This window comes from Marmota flaviventris, chromosome 10 (genome assembly GCF_047511675.1).
Source record: "Marmota flaviventris isolate mMarFla1 chromosome 10, mMarFla1.hap1, whole genome shotgun sequence".
NCBI lineage: Eukaryota > Metazoa > Chordata > Mammalia > Rodentia > Sciuridae > Marmota > Marmota flaviventris.
The window spans coordinates 42050080-42056158 of record NC_092507.1 but is presented as its reverse complement, the minus strand read 5'-3'; positions in this window follow the sequence as shown (position 1 = coordinate 42056158).

Below are 6079 nucleotides of genomic sequence, written 5' to 3'. Positions count from 1 at the left end.
TTTTAAATGTTGGCAACTAAGTCAGGTTTTTGTAAGTCACTTTGAAGGCCAATCAAAACAAGGGTGCGGGCCGCCAATTCGTGACCCATTATAAACTTTTACAACTATTACTTAATAAATCAAGGGGGGGGGGGAGGGCCATGGAAACAGCTGATGAAATAACTAAACTGAAAATCCAAGAAGTAACGAACATGCACTGGGGACTACATATTGTGCCCAGCATCATGTGAGTCTTCCAGGAGCCCCAAGAGACAGTTATTACACCCAATCTACAGGTGAGGAAATCAAGGTGGGAGACAGAAGGCCACAGAGCTGGTGGTCGGCCAGTGGGATGGCAGCTGGGACCGTGAGTCCCATTCTGATGGTGAGGCGAGATGACAGCACAGACTCTCCTGAGCCCCCGACCCCACCGCCTCACTGCAGAGCTAAGCAGGGGGCCCAGTCTGCGGGCTCACTGCCTGCCTTGCCCCAAGGTGGGGAAAGCCTTCATGAAGACCGTTAAGGCTTGATGCCACTATGGACTTTTGAGTTCCAACATCAGACACCTGGATTGCTCCTCACTTAACAGGGGCCTTGGCCACTTAGCTTTTCAGTTAGGCTTCCAGATCTTTAGGCAAACTAAAGAGAAAAGAGAGAGGGCAGGGTGCTGGGGCCTCCAGATCAGAAAGGACCTCAGAACTAGGCCCCAAAGCAATCTACAAAAAACAACAATCAGGCTGGGTTTTCCTGGCATGTGCGGGAGCCCTGTTTTCCATCCTCAGCACCATGTGCATGTGCATGCGCGCGCACACACACACAAATGTAGCAAGGTCTTAATTCTAATACAGTTTATGTGCATAATCCAAACCCTAAGTCTCTAGTTGCTGTGGTTTTTAGGTCAGCACCTCCCATCACCCTCAACCCAATGCTGGGCCTCACCTCCAAACAATTAAAACCTAGGGACCTAGTGGGGACATTGTTTCAAAAACTTCCCAGATGACTGAGAATCACTAATCCAGTGAATACTTACAGAATTCATTCATCCACTTAATTTATTCAATAGTTATTTCTTGAGTACTTACTATGTGCCAGTCACAATATCAGTATTAGGAACACAGTGGAGAGGGGGCAGGAAGCACACAAAACAAAGTAATTTTAGGCACAATAATAATTGTGATAAAGAAAAATAGACCTGGTAGGAAGGTTGAGAGTGGTTGAAGAACAGGTTATTTTATTGAATATTTGTCTTTTTAAAAATAATGTTTGTTTTTAAAATTAATATTTATTTTTTAGTGGGTAACAATTTCACAAGCACCTATAACCCTGTCCATCTTATTCCCTAACCAGCAGCATCAACACCACTGGGAACTTGTTAGAAATGCACATTTGAGCCAGGCATGGTGGCCCACTCCTGTAATCCCAGTGATTTGGGAAGCTGAGGCAGGAGGATCTCGAGTTCAAAGCCAGCCTCAGCAATTTAGCAAGGCCCTAAGCAACTTAGTGAGAACCTGTTCAAAGTAAATAAAAAAGAATGAGAATGTAGCTCAGTGGTTAAACCCCCCTGGTCAACCCTCCCTCACCCCACTCCCTCCCGTACAAAAAAAAAAAAAAAAAAAAAAAAAATCCATGTTTGAGGATCTAGCACAGACCTCCTGGATCTGCAGCTGTAGGCAGGAGCTGGCAATGTGTTTCAACAAGCCCTGCAGGTGATGACAACCCACGCTGAATCTGGAGAACCACTGCTCTCATCTAATGCATAAACATTTCTCTTGGTTTCTTATGCATCCTTCCTGCCTCTCTTGTAAATAATGGTAACATAAATATTTATTCTTGGGTTTTCCTTTCTTATGCAATTACTAGTTTACACCTTAGTTTTATTACTATATGTGAGAGACCTTTCCATGGAAGTATTAAGATCACTATTTTCCTTGCCTGTCCCACAGAATAGATAACCAGTTCCCACTTAACGATTGCAGGTTATTTCCATCTTTTGCTATCACCCTGTGGGTGAGAGCAAAACTAACCTTGTGTTTGTGTTATTTCAAGCTTGTGCAAGTCAAAGGATGAATTCCTACAAGCAGGTGTGGGATCAAAGGGTCAATGACTTCGCAAATTTCATAGATGTCAAATAGCTGCTCACAGAGTTTTGCTTTTCCATCAGCAATGGGTGAGAATGTTTTGCATCACCCCAAATTCACCAACAGAATGTGTTTGGATTTTGCCAATCTGTTAGGTAAAAACTGTAGCCAAGGATAATTTTAATCTAAATTTACCTTATTTTGAATGAAGTGAATTGTAAACTGCCCTTTTGTGTCTTTTCTCTCTCTCTCTTTTTCCATTAGATTGACTGTCTCTTCTTCCTCTGTTTCTAGAAGCTTTTTATAGATTAAGAGGATTAATCCTTCGTGCTATGAGCTGCCTTTTATGCTTCTCAACATATCTTTTGTCTTATGATTTTGCTTGTGGATGTTCTTTTTGGCTTTTCATTTGATTTTAAATTATTGATATTATTGGTTCTGGTTTGTTTCTACCTAAAACTTAGTTCTTGAAACACTTGAATTCAATAATTCATCCAAAATCTATTACAGGGCTCACTTGGCCTATCAGAAGCAAAAGATGGAGCCTTTCCCTTCAAGAGGAAGGCACCCTGTTTCCTTTCCCCTCCTCTGCTCTCTGGATGGCATCAGTACACCAGGGTAACGGGTCACCTGAGGACCAGTCACAGGGAGTGAAAAGATCCAGGCAACTGGAGCCAAGCCCAGAAGGCTGGGCAAGCAGAGACTCCCCACACAGGCTTTGTGGCCTTTGATTGTGACTCCTTCCCTGTGGAGCCAGAGGGAGCGTGCAACCACCACGCTGTGTGAACAGAGAACAGCTGAGGGCCGGGTGCCTTCTCACCTTTACAAGTTAGATTCTGACTCTGGGCCTTGGCCTAGGCCAGGTCCCACAACAGGGGACTGGCAGCCACTGTGCTGGGGCTCTGACCTGCTCAGGAGGCATCCAGATGGGCCTGCTCTCTTCAAGGTCCACCATACCTTTCAACCTCATCTCTGCTCTCTAATCTGAGCTCCCCACTTGGCATGAGGGAGGCATTCAGCTTCCTTGTCAGGGATCCTCTATGTGCTGGGCCAAATGTTACCATCAACCACACTTTCTTCTTTAATCCAACTCAAGCATCAAATTCCGAAATTAAACAAGGCAATGGAATTTTTTAAAAGTTTTGTCTACAATATGTATACACAAATGATTATGCACTATTCACCTTGTGTCAGATACAAAGAGTTTTTTTGAGCTATGTATATATTTTTTTATTTTGCTTGTGGATGTTCTTTTTGGCTTTTCATTTGATTTTTAATTTTTGATATTATTGGTTTTTGTTTTGTTACAATTCTTCTTCTTCTTCTTTTTCTTCTTCTTCTTCTTTTTGGTACTGGGGATTGAACTCAGGGTCACTTGTCCACTGAACCACGCCCCCAGCCCTATTTTGTATTTTATTTAGAGACAGAGTCTCACTGAGTTGCTTAGTGGCTTGCTTTTGCTGAGGCTGTCTTTGAACTTGCGATTCTCCTGCCTCAGCCTCCTGAGCTGCTGGGATTACAGGCATGCGCCACTGCACCTGGCCAATTTTTCTTCTTTAAAAAATTTTTATAGAAAATGTTATTCAACACACTATGCTTTCCAGTAAAAGGACAATATATGGAAAGAGTTGATGTACCTTGCAGCTACAGGAAAAACAAAGGAGAAAAACTAAATGTGATTTTATGATTCTGTTTACTTCACTCAAAACTAGACATACAGCTGGCATTGGCTCCAAAATAAATGAGGTGGAGGCTGAAATAAAGCTACACATTAAAATGAGTTTTGACATCAGTCATATCCACTTGCAGACCCACCCAATAAAAAGTGACTCCTTCCCAGTGGCAAATTGTATAGGTTCATTCATTAAATATGCGATTTCATTTTTCCATTTTTCTTTTTTATTTTACCCTTTCACAAAGTCAACAACTTACTAATCACTAGTGAGTGTACCCTCTTGCTAAAACCTACAATTTTTCAATACAAATGTATGTATCTATAGATAATTATATATATTGGACTTAATATTTTCCATGAATGGAATAGGAGTCCATGTATAGGATGGTATAAGTCTTTTTCTATCCCCCCAAAAGAATAAAGGATTCTGAGAACCAAGCATGAATTTACACGTGAAATTTTGGAATGTGGTCTATTTGTAGAATATTAAATGACTTGGCTTATCTCACATCTGCACTTCAATGCTAGGTTCTGAGGAGGCAAAAAATACAAGTCACACAAAGCTCACACTAAATACTTCTGAGAACACTTTATCAATCAATGAATCACAGAGAAGGTGGCCAGTCAAACATATCGTGTCTTAAAATGCCCACGTGCTGGTCTTGTGACCTGGGGCTCTCTCTCTCTCTGTGTCTCTCTGTTCTGGGACTTCTAGGTCCTCAGCTAGCTCCCTGGGAAGGGCCCCAGACAGGGACCTTGTCACTTTCAGATCATAGCCCCTCTACACTGTTGGAGCTGGGTGGTCCAAAGTTCATCACATCTGAACCAGCTCAATTCCTTTAGTTAGGAGCGCCCCATGATAACGAGACCCACCATGAACTCAAGATAGTCCTTGTCTGTTTGGAACTTCTAGAAGACAGAGGAGGAAAAGAAAAAATAAACTAATATTTTCATTTTCAATGTTTGATCTTTAAACCCATCCCAATGAAGGTAGAGTTACATTAATTCCCATTAGAAGAATGAGGAAACTGAGGTCCAGAAAGAAAAAGGTATTTGCTTATGGTCATGTAATTAGTAGGAATCCAGGTCTAGAATAGTAGCAATAGTAGTAACAGGAATAGCTAGAAATTACCAAAAGTTTGCTGTAGGTCAGAAACTGCTTGGTATTTTTCATGCAAGATGCTATTTGATGTTCATAGTCACCCTGTGAGTGTCCATGAATTGCTGATGAGGACATTGAACTTCTTAGAGGTCAAGTGACCCCAACAGCACTCCACTGGAAGGATGGTGGAGAGGATTCACAACCAGGTCTCTCTGTTCCCAATCCCACTGTGCCACCTGGTTGTCCCCTGAACCAAGAACCACAACTCAGAAGGGTGTGGGAGAAAAGATGTCCACACTTCCTCCCCTAACTCCACTGGCTTTCCTGGCTGCTCCAAATGGATCAGAAATGGTTTCCTACAGAAGTCAGGTTCTCTGGGTTCTCCTTCAAATGAAGAGCTGTAAGAGGTTAGTCCAGATCCTGGCTCTGCTACTTGCTAGCTGAGTCCCTTGGGAAAGCCTGTTTAAGTGTTCTCAGGACAATACCATCCTCTTGGAGTTATTGCATAGATTGGATGTAATCATGGATGTCACAGAGCTGGCCCAGAATAAGTACTGAATGAGGGTTTTTCTCTTGTGTGTTGGTAAGACCAAGGCCAACCTCCTCCACACTGGGGGAGGTTATTTCTCTCAGTACGTGCTTGTCTCCTCTCCAAGCCCAAGAGTTACTCAGCATCAACCAGGGAGGAGGAGGAGGCTGTTCTCAGGAGGTGAGGTGATGTCTGGGCTGGGAGAGGGTCTCACCCGCTTTATACAATTCCATTTATGTAAAATGTTAGAAAAGACAAGTCTATAGAGACAGAAGGCACTTAGTATTTTCCTGGGATTGTAAGTGGAAATGGAATTGATTAGAAATGGGCATGAGAAGTCTTTGGAAGATGATGGACATGTTCTCAAACTAGATTGTTGTGATGATCACACAATCCAATGAACTTACTAAATACTATTGAATCATACAGTTAAAATGAATGAACTGTATGACATGAAAATAAAGTGGCTCACTACAACTTTTTTTTAAAAATAAAAAGATAATTAGAAAACCCATGTTGTGAAGTTAAGAAACATACATGTTTACATATAATGTATACAAATAACAAAAAATATCATGGCCAGGTTTTGTTTATTCCAGTTATACAACATTATTAAATGTTTGACAGCTTTAATGTAATTCAACAAATGAAAAGAGAAAAATAATTTGATAAAATTCAACATTAAAAAAGGCAAAAATCACCAGGTATGGTGGCAC